At 39.2% G+C, this 13,521-nt stretch overlaps 1 protein-coding gene across 1 annotated transcript in view; it reads left to right on the top strand.

Moving 5' to 3' along the window:
* HTR1F (5-hydroxytryptamine receptor 1F) overlaps positions 1-13,521 on the top strand; it is a 110,308-nt gene that overhangs the window by 37,125 nt on the left and 59,662 nt on the right. Inside the window, exon 2 of the mRNA XM_062614680.1 lies at positions 10,600-10,714. The gene's annotated coding sequence lies outside the window, so the exon portion shown is untranslated. The remainder of the gene's footprint in view (positions 1-10,599; positions 10,715-13,521) is intronic.

Below are 13,521 nucleotides of genomic sequence, written 5' to 3'. Positions count from 1 at the left end.
ACTGCTTTTACTGGTGGCATCCAGCACTCACCCCTGCTTATACATACCCTCCTCCCAGTCTTTCCTGCATAGCTGGAGCCAGCTGCTCTGTTTTATTACCAACCCTTTCCTTAACCTGCCAAACAAAGGAGGCAAAAATAAACCTAAGTGTTGAAACCCTGTTGTCAAGCTCTTTAACTGCAATCCTTGCCTGAAGTTCAGCCTAAATCAGAGTGCAGTGATATCTTCCACCTGCAAAAGCACCCATACGCCAGTGGCTTTTGTCAGCACAAGTCCTAAAGGTCCTGTAGCAACCAATAATAAATCTAACTCTTCAGATCAGCTATAGGCATTCACTAAGCTGGCATTACAAGTTACATGCTCAGCTTCCAAGTATGCCAGTGCTGGAGCCCCATAAATCCTGTTTGGCTGTCACAGCAGTACAGAGTCACAGTGTGCACGGAGTCACTGTTTCCCCTCCTATTTTCCATGCAACAGCCAGAGCAGCAAATGTGACTCTTCCCACTTCATCTTCCTTCCTGCCCCACTACTATCCTTCCCTCTGCCTCCTCCTCCCATGCCTTGGCCAGACCTGACTCATCCCTGGGTCAAAGACTTTATCTCCACCTCAGACAAACCGTGAGCATATTCTCTCTCAGGTGTCAGTGTGTCCAGTACTAACCCCTGCAGAGACTTCTCCCACAGCATAAACCCTCTCTGGCACTAGCCTTCAAACATCCATGTGGGTCCTGTGGTATTTGGGGATGAACCCTACTTTCTCAAGCTCCTTAGGCACAAAGCATAAACCCAAAACTATCATTAACCACATTATCAGCCATACACATAGCAATCCATGGCTAGTTATAAGCCGTTTGTTTCATCTTCACCATTTCACCTCCAAACTCTTCTTATCCTGCAGAATCCTCTATAATGAAGGTTATGGTGAAGCTGAGGGCTAGCAGGATCCCTCTGTCCAGCACTCTTTCATTGCTGCATCTCTTTGCTGTGCCTCTTGCTCCGGCAAAGTAGCTCAAGAACGGAAAGCCCAGTAAAGTAGGGGAAGATCCTGGCTCACCTTACTCCTTTCTACTCAAATAAGGCTAGTCCACTTTGTATTACAGTCCCCAGAAGTAGATCAGATGCTGTTGGAGATGGAGATGACAGCACTTGCCAGAGGCAGTCCCAAAACAGTCCCAGTCTTCATAGGAACCACTTTGGGGCCAGTGTCAGACTCCTTTGCCTCTCATGAGGTAAGATACAGTGACAGCAACTATCAGGTCACACATTCTGAAAACACACAGCTAGGTGCCTAAGCCTTGACAAGTGCCATGTTGGCTAAAAGAGGCTTCAGACAACAAGGACCATCTTAAAACCCTAGAATCATTCCTGTTTACATTTCTTTGCTTACAGGATTTGCTATTGTAAAACTGCTGTTTTCCTCCTGAAAAGCCATGCTTGCAGTCCTTCCCTAACTTGCCTGTCAGGATAATGTGATATCTGGTAGGACCTTACCACTTCTGGCTTCATGCTCCAACATTGGAAACTATTTTAAGAGGTGGGGGAAAAGTGTTTGAGAAAGGGAAGCAATACTCATGACTGACACGTAAGCAGTTGTGTCTTCAGAAGCCAAGGGAGGAGTATGAGCCTGAGATTTCAGAGAGGAAAATAAGGACGTGAAACACTTATTTGCCTTTTCATTATACATCCAGCTTTCTTAAATATGTTTTTTTCTTTGAATATGAAACTCTGAGATATTCTACATATTGCCCTCTTACCTCACAGTTTTTATCTGAAATGTTGCAGCATTAAGTCATTTGGCTTCAAATTCTTGAACTATCTATAAACAATAGCAGAAAATTTATGATGGAGTGAGTGTAATAGAATTCTCATTAAAAATACAAAATAAAATATTCTCTTAATCCCAAAGAAAATGTTGTATGGGCACTTACATATGATAGAATCATAGAATTGTTTGAGTTGGAAGGGACCTTAAAAGCTCATCTAGTTCCAACCCTCTGACACAGGCAGGGACACCTTCCACTAGAGCAGGTTGCTCCAAGTCCCCTCCAACTTGGCCTTGAACACTGCCAAGGATGGGGCAGCCACAGCTTCTCTGGGCACCCTGTGCCAGTGTCTTACCACCCTCATAGTGAAGAATTTCTTCCTTATATGTAAGGATATAGATACATATTTTCAGTATAAAACTGATTTAGCTGATCTTCTGCATGAACACTATGTACTTAAAATCAATTTCATTTTTTCCATTTTAAATTTTTTTTAGCTTATGTGCAGACTTCCATTCTACGTTAGCATCTGGTTTTGTAGAAAATGAAGTAAAAAGAAAGTAATGGTTTTCACAGTGGGGAAAATCTTCAGAAAAGACATTTAATAAATTCATTGGTCTTCCATCCAGTTTACTTTGGAATTTGCCAAGATGGCCTCAGGTGTGCACAGATACCCCCACCTACTCTAAGAAGGATAAAAGATAATTTCTCTAGAGAGACTGATCTCATGAGTGTGTGGGCACACCTTTATTTAAGCTCAGAGAGACTGGATGAGGTGCAAGTGACCATCCTTAGCATTAAGAAGTTATCTAAGTTATCTATAGTGAAAGACAGCAGTGGAAAATTTCAAATCTTTCCACAGAGGACGGTCAGCAGACAGTGCAGGTATCTTGGCTGTCACAAGTGAGGTGGCCCGCAGCAACTGCAGCAAATGAGAAATAATGGAGTTTTTACTCATAGGAAGAGGCTAGCCATTAGCAGTTTTGCAACCTCTAGTTGGAGGTTGGGGGGATGAATGTTTTTGTCTAAGAATAAATAATAGCATCAGTGGTCTGTGACTTACAATGTAGTATAGTAATTACCATGCTGGATCAGATTTATACCTCATCTTTAATCAAAAACATGCATAACACTAAGCTGGCCACCCTGGGCTGGAGAAGGATAAGGAAGAGGAGAGCATTTTATGTATTTGGCTCTAGAGACTGAACACTAGAGCTCTAACACATCATTTTTTAAACTAAACAACACTGTGAAGCATATGTACTTTTAATGGATAGAAAGATGTGGTTTAGTACACAATTATGTGAAAGACTTTGGAAAGCTTTTTCTTAAATATATCTTAATTCAGGCATAATCCAGACATCTTTACCTAAATATGTAGTCTCTCCATTTGATACGTTTTCTGTCCCCGATGTAAAAGAAGGCTGGCTGTTTCCCACTTCACCATCTTTCACAGAGAAATGCAATTACTTTTTTGCAGCTTTCAGGTACAAAGCAAAAATGACAAATGCACAGTATTTTCAAAATTCTCAGATTTCAATAGCATCAAAAATTAATTTCTTCATAAAAGAAGTCCTACTTTTTTCCTTATTTAACCACAGATTCTCTACAATGTTCTCAAATACATCAAGAAGAAAATGCCCTTTGTGCAGAAAATTAAAAAGTTATTTATCACTGCACATAAAAACATGCTTGAGATGGAAGCTCAGCCAGACTGCTGGCTCATTTTTCTAAACTGATGAAGGTCTTGGGTATAGTTTCGGACTGGAGTCCTGAAATGAAATGTAATTTAGCAGAATGGAGAGCAATTCTTTGGCTGCGTTATCAGCATTAAGTAAATCTGTTTCATAAGGTAGCTCTGAAACTGGCATCCTTTGGGGCTGTATCCATCAGGGCCCAGTTTTGAAAATATTGAGTAGAAGTTGAGATTCTTAGATTGCCCGAATCATATCTTACCTTCCTTCCTTTTACAATGGCACTTGCCCTTACAAACATCCATTTTCTGTTAAGCATTATGAGTAGCAGAGGTGATTCTTTTCTGGTACATTCTTGCAACTTTGAGGAAACTGGTAAGAAATTGCTTTGGCTGAGGCAGAGCTGTTGCTCTGGCACATCCTGCTCCCGTACTACTCTCATACTCCTCCCTGTCAACAGCTTTTCACACTTGCTCCAATGCCCACCCAGCATTGCTGAAAAGCAGATCAGACAATGGAAAGAGCAATTCACAGCAGTGAAAGATAATGTCCCAGGACTATTTATGCTAGGTTTACAGGCTGTTTATTTGCCTGCTCTAAAATAAAAATATAATCAGTACCATTAGTGCACCCCAGCTGTATCCATGGCTGTTTCTATGCCCTGTCAAGAATTTTTCCCCAGAAGATATTTGGACAGCAGCACCTGCATTGGCAAGAAAGAAGTCAAATAATATGAGCAGGATTCTGTAAGCTGCCATGGTGACTAATATGCCAAACTCTGATAGTAAGTATGAACCAACAGAAAAGTTGTCTGTCTCCCAGTCAGTTGCAAAGGCACTGATAAAGTTCACAGCAAGATTTCCTTTTTCTGGTAACTGTCTATGTTAAGCCCTGCATCATCAATAGCTTTACATTAAAACAGAGTCACTCTTTCAGTAAAGTTTGAGCTATATGGTCACTTTGGTAAAAGAATATTATATCAGACTAAAATGCTACCTGCTTTAAAGCTATAGCATTTTGATATGTAAAACATTGCTCATACTTAGTCTACCTATTTATACCAGCCAATAAAGGGCATATAAATTTTAAAATCCTAGGCCCTGTCCTCTGTCTGTTAATCCCTGCTTTTCCTCACTAGAAATGCTCTGAGTGATTAAATGACAAAAAATAAATCATTTTATAACACAGCTTCCACCAAGAAATACTGATGTGCATCCTAAGTTCGGATGATCAAGAACCAGCATGTTACATCAAGTCTATTTAATGTAACCAAAGCTGTTATTTCCCTTTCATTCTGAGAAAACTGAGGGATTTGATTCTTTCCTTAACTAAATGACAGATAGTTTTCCAAATGACTTAAAAAAAAAATGTTTGGAATGGGAGGGACAAGCAAAGATGTGGAACTTTGATTACAACTTTGTTAATAGATAGGTTACACAAGGAAGTAGTTACACTGCATATTTCCTTATCTTTATCAATTAAAAAAAAACTCATCCTTTCTATCTGAAAATTAACTTCAAGCTCTTTTTCAGTCTTAATTAAGAAATTGTCTTTTTCAGTTTCCTGATCTGTCGAGGTTTGACAGACAAGTCCTGAAAAGTTTTACAAAACTCTGGTTTTCATTAAATGTCTGAAGATAATTAAATTCCCTCTGGCTGTTTTTAAACTGCTGAGTCACCTGTTACAAGGCCTGAAGATAGTAGGCTTTGAAAGTAAAGAATACTTTTAAAAGCAGACAATAGGGCGTTTTAATGTTAACTTCTTTCCCCTTCTTATACAATTCACTGAGGAACATTCCATACAGGGAAGTGCGAAGCAATTCCGACTTGCTTATTGCGTCTTATCTCCTTAGACTTCAACACATCAAAAAATGGTAGGGCTAGTAACACATCTTTCCAAGTAGTTCATGGCTTCACATGGGAGTTTTTAGGTTCTTCATGATACAACAATTATCTTCATGACAGGAAGTTCTCTTAGTCATGGTTAATCAATGCCTGGGACCTTAAATTCTTATAAGCATGTATCCATTACTTTGATTTCTGTTTGATAATTGATTTGTCCTGAAGCATAGTAGGGTGATGTGTGCTGATATAATTTTGTTACATTGCTACTTTCAGGTTATGTAATTCTTTAAGGTTATTAGTCATATTGCTCCCCATTGCTGACATTTAGTAACAGTAATGTTTGCAGATGGTTAGGGTTTGCATACATTACCATTACTATTTCCACATTCAGGGGAAACACTTGTATGGTATATGTGAGGATACGATACAGTAGTCAGAAGCTTGCAGTCTAATAGAAACAACAAAAAATCTGTTGAGGAGGAAGATACAATCCCACAATTGCAATCTGGCTATTGTTGGAGTTTAGAAGTGATTCCTCTCTGCAACTTCTCCTTCTCTTGTGCTTTCTTGAAACAATTAACTTTGTGTAGAAACAGATCTTTAGGACCAATGTCCAATAAAGGAAGCAGTCTTTCAGCAGAAAACTTAGTCTTTCATCATGTTCAATGAAAAACAATTTTCCCTTGCCATAAGATGAAGACAGATGTGGAAGCCAGGCTAACTTCCTGGAGCAGCAGAGGTAGACACAAAGCATCCACACAGTCTGAATCAAGACAGGTAGGGCAATCTCATCTTTCCGCTTCTCATGCCCATCCCTCCTTTAAATCCTCATCTGCAATTAGTGATGATGTGTTCTAATCCTCTTCATACAAGCTATCAGAGGATTGTAACTTCATATGGGAAAAATCAGGGGAAGAAAAATTCAGAACAAAAATTCTTCTTCCTTATAAAAACATTCAATAGAAAAGAAGGAAAAACCAAAAAAGCAGACAGGCTGCACAGAAAGGTTTGTTTAGAACTGCATAACTTCAGAAAAACAAATGGGCTTTCAATTTATTGCTGTTCCTTTGTGGGCTTGAGATCTTGTTTGAGGGTTCAATTTATGCCTGCAAAATTAATTTCATACTGAAGTAGTCATACTTGTGAGTAGATACTATCCTCTTTAGGTAATAAAAGAAATCATTATAATAATCAGATTTGCTTCTGCAATCAAACAGTAGCTTAAATATTGTCAACAGATATTACTCATGAAGACAATCCTACATTTTTAACCCTTCACTTGCTGTTCATTTTCATCTTTGTTGCTGCTTTCTTGTCCATTCAATGGCAAAGTTTTCTTTTTATTTCATGGCAATGAAAATTTGAAAGGAATTGTTTATTTATACACAGATTATATTATGTAATGCTGCATCCTCAGCTTCAAGCTCAGGAGTATTTATTGTACTCAGATAAATTAGCTTTTTTATTATTATTATGCCTGTACAGAATACACATATTTTGAACATATTTCTTTTCTTTCATTTGTGGCAGGGAGATTTTTTTGACATTTGAGCATAGGCTCTTCCTTTCTATTTTATGCATCTGCCCTCTGGTCATTGTCAACGCCTGCAGTCAGAGTAACAAATTCCTCTTTATTGCACTGTCAGTGTGCTGTCATTATGGTGGACTTTTTCTTCTCCTGGAAAGCTGTTTTGTAAGTTGTTTTTGTAAAGCTATACTACATACGTGTTTGGGATTTACAGGATTTTATCGATCCATTGTTTTCTGGGATATCCAACGCAACCCTCATAAATTTGAAATAAAAAAAGAGAATTTTCATCCAACTACGGACATCAGGCCATTCTGGGAAGTATTATCTACTTTTAACACCTTTCCCCCAGGAAACGCAAACTGAGCTCAAGATCACAAATAGACTTCTGTTTGCCTTTGCAGTACGGCCATAATTTTCCTTATACCACCTCCAGCTCCTACTGGCTTTTAAGAAGACAAAGATTTGTGTGTGATTCTGAACCTAGGTCTTCTGCACAATAGCAAATGGTCCTGCTAGTTCAGATTTTAAAACAGCCGATTCATGTGAAGCTGTTTTTTTTTCCCATAATTATCTTAGCACAAGATACCATTTAAAGAGTCTTATTTAGGATCCTCTACGCAGTAAGGTCACTTTTGTCATGGAATTGTTTCATATGTTATTTTTAACCACAAAAAAAATTTGCCTTTATATTCCACACATTTCACAAGACCAAAGCCCTCACAATATCAATGTCTTTGCTACAAAAGGAGGGCTGGAATTCATAGTTCTGCTTTTTGGTTACTGACAGACTTCAACATGATACAGTAAATACTCAGACAGCAAGAGAACTCTGAGGCTTGAGAAGTGGTGGAAGGAATAAATGTGCTTCAGAGATAGAGGGAGGTCCACAATTAATTCTGCTGGACTGCTTTCCAGAAGACAGTTGCTGCCACGCATAAATTGAGATTATTGGGATTTTGAGCAGATGTGAAATGATTTTATATCGGGTAAAAAGAAGTTTGTTTATGCTTAGAAATGTTAAGTCCTCATAAGTACAGGACAGCCCTGTTCATCTGTTAAAAGCTTGGCTTCTGTTTATTAAACAGAACAGTGAGTTCATAGGATTTCAAGCAATTTCCTGATTTTTCCCTTTAGCTGGGGATGTTCTGCTATAACAAAAGTTACCCTGGTTGTAAATCACTCAGCAATGGTTCCAAAAGTCCTTGTATCTGCAGTTCTGTAATTTCTTCCTCTCTGATCTCAGTTTATAGGAATCACTATTCTAAAACCAGTTTCAGTTACTGATTGAACATTACCAAATTTTTTCAAATATTCTTAGAAGGCTAAAAGAAAGTGTAATTTCATATGAACTTCACCTGCTGGCTATGGAGGATCCTCCTTGGAGCTGTCTGTTCAGTTTCTGCACTGAACCTCTAGATCCAGGGTACTTTCAATTCAATTAAGCTGAAAACAATGGGAGATAAAGGAGCTACATCCATAGTGCTATATCATCAACAAGGACTCCCACAACCATCCTCCCTTCCCATCCAGACAAGATCTTCAGAAGAGTTCATAAGGCAGCTCGCAAATCTGCCTGCACAGAAATGCCTGACACCACTCCAAGCTGAATAACAAGTTGCAAATAGTTATCTCACTACCCAGGTGGCCTACAGATCCCCTTCAGAAGACATTCACTTCCCACCCAGACAAGAATGAAGTCAATGGATGGTGTGCCAACAATGAAATGCTTGACTCTATGTGCAGACACATTTCAGAAATATTCCTTTTTGCATTAGAAGACCAGGAGAGATAAAGGGAACATAATTAGGAAGGGTCTGAGTGTAAAGAACAAGGTGCCCACAAACATGGTTGAGAGGAGGATAAAAACGTGAAGATGTAAAAGCTGGAAGGAGGATGGGAAAAGGATAGACTGTAGGAGGAAGGCATGTATGAAAAGGACCTCAAGCCAAAAATAATCTGTAAGGTCTGTAGGTGGTACCTAGACATTCTGATACCTACAATTTCTTACCTTAGCATGAAACATAACATAGGAGATCTCAAACAGGAACTAAAACCAGTTTCCCATCCCTTCACCCCTTAAGATGGAAATCCTTTTGAGTATTTTAAGATCACTCTAAAACTATTCTGGCGCTCATGCACTCTTGCATTCTCATGCAGAACAGTTATGCCACAAGTGGATGATGTGTTGAGAGAAGAGAATGGACATTACACTAATAACTTCCAAGCAAAACCAGACAAGAGGGCTACTCTGCCTCTGCCTTGATAATTTGTTGGATGATACAAAAGCGATACAGCTGAGTACATCATTACTCACATCTTGAGTACTGCATATTCCTGCAGTAGGTCATGCTGGCCATTCTACCTTCTGTCCTTCCTGGCCTTGCCTAGAGAAATCTGCACTGCAAAGGAGAGCATGGAAGAAGAGAGCACAGGCAGTCATTTTGCTATTTAAACTCTATAATTACTGCCAGTAAGTTCCATTTTTAAGATTAATGCTCTGCACTGAGCAGGAAACTAATTTTTGAAAAATGTAAGTCATATCTAGCAACGGCAGAGGTACAAAAGTACCTGAGAGCTTCTGCTTTTCCATGGTTTTTCAACATGTGCATGACTGATGTTACAACTCGTGATTTGCTGGGTGCCTACCTGGCAGGGAGTAATGAAACATGGACTTCCTCCCAAAGTTGCACTGACAGCCTCAAGAAACCACACCACTGACTACCCTAGCCTAGGCTGTAATGTCGAGTAGATGGTACAACCAGTAAGTCTGTAACGACGCTCAAAACCTGCCACGGTATACTTTGAGCTGTAAGAACTCATTTGGTACCAGATCACAGTCAAATGTTACTAGAATTATATTCTAGAATAATTACCATGTTATTCAATAATGTGTGCAAAAAATATTAGGTTTCATCTTTTTTCCCAGGAAATCAATGACCTTATTTAGTCACTTGGTCTTCTTGTTGTTAACCCTTCTTACTGACTGCTCTTCCCCTTTGAAACAAGAACTGCTTTTGATAGCTGATTTTCTACGTTTTAAGCACAGTAGCCACTTAAATATTTTATACTTAAAATTAAATAAGCCTATTCTTGATAGAATGCTGCGTTTCTGCTTGTTACAGGCCACACTCTTTTGCAGTGTATTTCTTCTTTAGACAGTTGCTTACTGAGATTGCTAACTGACCTTAGTATTTTGATAACTCAAGAAGCAATGCCTTGCAATTCAAACAGCACATACTCTGGCATATTTATGTTCTTAGCTTAATAACATGAGACCTAATACTGCAAAATGCCAAGTACCCTGGGCTCCCACTGCAGTTAATGGAAATTAACTGTTAGTACTTCAGAGTTGTACCCGAGTGCTAAAAGCATAAGATACACTAAAACTACTGGCTTCACTAAACAGCAAAGGCTTCCTCCTCCGTTTCCTTTTACTGACCATTTATCTTCAGGAAAAGCCAGGTCAGTTTTTTCCAATTTCTTGAGTTACTCAAGTAGAGCCAATTTCAAATTATCAAATCTGACAAGTTTTTTTGCTGGTTGTTAGCCTGTTACAGCGCATTTCAGACATTACCAGATATCCTTTTACACAAACTCTGGGGGGTTTTCCTGACATTGGCCTAGAAGCTTTTAAAGAATCCTTCCCAGTAAGTTGAAGAGACCCTGCAAATTACATTTTAGGCCTTCTGAAATTTTTTTCCTTCCCCTGAAACAAAGATCTTTCATTGTCACTCACAGAGTCTACATTGATGTTTTTTCACTTTCAGGTTTTTGGCAGTATCCGGTATTGCTAAGGGACATTTAATTCCTACTTCCAGTCCAGTCCTTAGGCTTCCTGGCACAGAGGCAGCTTTTCCAAGACTATTCCAAACACAGGAGATGGTGAGTTGCTTTCTACCCTCATACACAAAGATTCTACACTTGCGTTTGTAAGGGATGATCAAATTCATTTAGTTGGGTCTTTCATACGGGTTCTGCGAAGCATGTGGAATGGAGAGTTTTGCTGAGCTCTACAAGATTGACCTTTCCTTAAAGTAGTGCAAGAGGAGAGAAAAAGCTGAAGTAAAAGAGCAAGCAAACATAGCCAGTTGAAGGTTGACCTACAAGGTTACTGCAGGCTTAACAGAGCAATCTGCACATGGTGCAGTGGGAGGCTACCGACCAGCCAGGGAAAAGATGTCAAAGAGGACAATCAGCTTCAGAAAATGAGGGCAGTGGCCAATGGAGGGATGACTGAATAAATGCAGAATATCTAGCACAGCCTGAGAAGTTCAGGCGCTGCAGGAGAAGCTAAGTTTGCAGTCCTAGATCTGACTGACCTTCTACATGGCCTTGGACAGTTAAATACTCAACATCTACTTCAACTAAGGGGAAAAAAAACAATGGTGGCAATATAATGCTTCATTTCACAGATATATTTTAAAGACTTAACCTTTGTAAGACATTTTGAAGATGAAAAGCACAGCAGCACTCATTACTTTGTGTAACCAAATTTCTCAGTGCCAAGCTGAACCTAAAATCTTTTGATGTTAGCTCATCACAGAGATATTTTGTGAGAAGATTTTTCTCACTTTTGTGTTGGCCTGTGACCATCTCATGCCACTGCATGCTTGGTTTTATTCCTGGTTTTGCTGTGTGCAGTTTTTCAAAGTGACTTTTCCCATAGGACATAACAGTAGACTTTTAACAACAACAAAGATTAAATCCCCAAAACTTGTTTCCCATAGCAGTTCAAATACAACAGATTATTGTTAACATTTCATAAAGTACTTACAACTGGTTTGAATACAAAAACATTTAAAAACAGAAGGGTAAAATGTCCTGCAACAGTAGCAAGAGATAAAATCAACATTTAATATCAAGACACCTGGATAATAAAGTAATAAGAAATAAATTAAAATCTTCAGCAGTCAATTGCCTGAGTGAGCTCACATGAAGTATGACTGCTCATAAGTGGACCTGAAAATTGCACATGCTGAGAGAGACTAGAGCAATGTGCCACCATTTGACAGTCAAAGCCATTCTTCCTGGGGTATTTAACCTCATTATTTTTTTTTGCTAGAAGAAGAAACGGACCCTCATGGCTGATGTTTTCACGTGTTCAGCACTCCTTACTCTGCCTATATCTACACAAGTTCAGAGTCCTACCAACCCAGGATCATGTCTGAACTCTTGGTGCTGAAAGACTTGGCAAGGTGTGCTTTAAAAGTCTCTCTCACAGTGAGAGGCAAAGGTTACTCTGCTTGTAATAACAGAACAATTAAAAAGTGTCACTGCGCAACTGTAAAACTGACGAAAATAAAGTCATCTAATTGATTCATGGTAGCCTTAATGAAACATACAGATTTTAGTGAAAAATAAGTCAGAATGCAGGCCAGTTTCATTCAGCCCTTAAAAGCCCTTTCTGCTGCCATGAGGAATGCATACAGAAAGACAAAATTCCCAAACTTGCACAATTTTATACTTCTAAGTTGGATTTTACCTTGACCAGGAATTCCTCCAACTGTCATGTTAGAGGATGAATGAACCAGGTACCTGAGGTAACAGTTAAGTGGGAGCTCTTCTGATCTATGATCTCAGCCCATTGCTGCCTAATTCATTTTCTAAAAGGGGGACTAAAGATTTCATTGTAAATCAGGAGAAATACATTGCATATCTGTAATGAGACTCACGTAGCAAGACAGAAGAACTGTCAAGTCTTCAGGAAAACAGCAGGGTAGATGATACTCTTTGTCTCCAGCAGAGTTTCAGCCTGAAAGTTGCAAGCTAGACTGCATGAAACAAGTGCTCTAGTCCATACCTGGTTCAGCTATGAAAATTAGCAGTATCTGTATCAGCTGCAGGTAGGGAGTTAATGCCTCTCAGCATGGCTGTGCCTGTAATATAGAAAAAGGGAAGTTTTATGCTGTATCTGGGAAGTTCAGCAGAGTCAGGTGTGGAGAAAGTTTGTCTTTCCTTTTCTCTTGTCATTTTTAAAACCTACATTCTTTCTTACTATTTGCTGTTTTGTATCTAGTACAAGAGATATTTTTGCTATTCGTAGTTCTACTGTAATACCTGTGTGATATTATAGAGGGAAATTGCCTGGTAGGAGAAAATGAAAAGGAGTATAATCAGGGCTTTTTTTTTCCTCCTTTTTTCTTTGATGGAAATGGGTTTGCTGGCTGTACGCTGGTTTCTAAAAGATAATGACAGACTGGCAGCTTAAAGAAAACAGTTCTTGACAGCACACCAAACATTTTGTAATAGTTTGTGTCATATAAAGCACTTTCATACCATCTGTGCTCCAGCAGCAAAGGGTTGCTCTGTCCCAGGCAGAACCTTTTGTCTCTGCATAGGCAAAAGAGTCAATGGAGCCAAGTATCAGATTTATAAATTTTGTCTCATGCTGGATGTGTGTAGTGTCAGTTTCTTCTGTAAACCCTCTCTGTATTCCCAACTTCCTACAGTCTGTCAAGAGCTGCAGCACAGCTCAGCAGAAAGGCAGGGATGCAGAGAACCGTGAGTTCGGCTGTTATGTTAGTGCCACTTTTTGTTTAATACTGCCTTGACTTGCTGAAGAAAAGAAATAACATAAGCAAAAGAGGAAAAGCGAATGCAACTGAAAGACAAGCGTGTGTCTCAGCGCTTGTTATGAAAGTCCCTTCTATTCTGGGGAAGGCAGGATATTTTAATGAGGAAAACAGCAT

Source organism: Pezoporus occidentalis, unplaced genomic scaffold, assembly GCF_034315485.1.
Source record: "Pezoporus occidentalis ecotype Australia unplaced genomic scaffold, CSIRO_AGI_Poc_V1 ctg177, whole genome shotgun sequence".
Lineage (NCBI taxonomy): Eukaryota > Metazoa > Chordata > Aves > Psittaciformes > Psittacidae > Pezoporus > Pezoporus occidentalis.
This window is presented reverse-complemented; position numbering and strand designations above follow the sequence as displayed.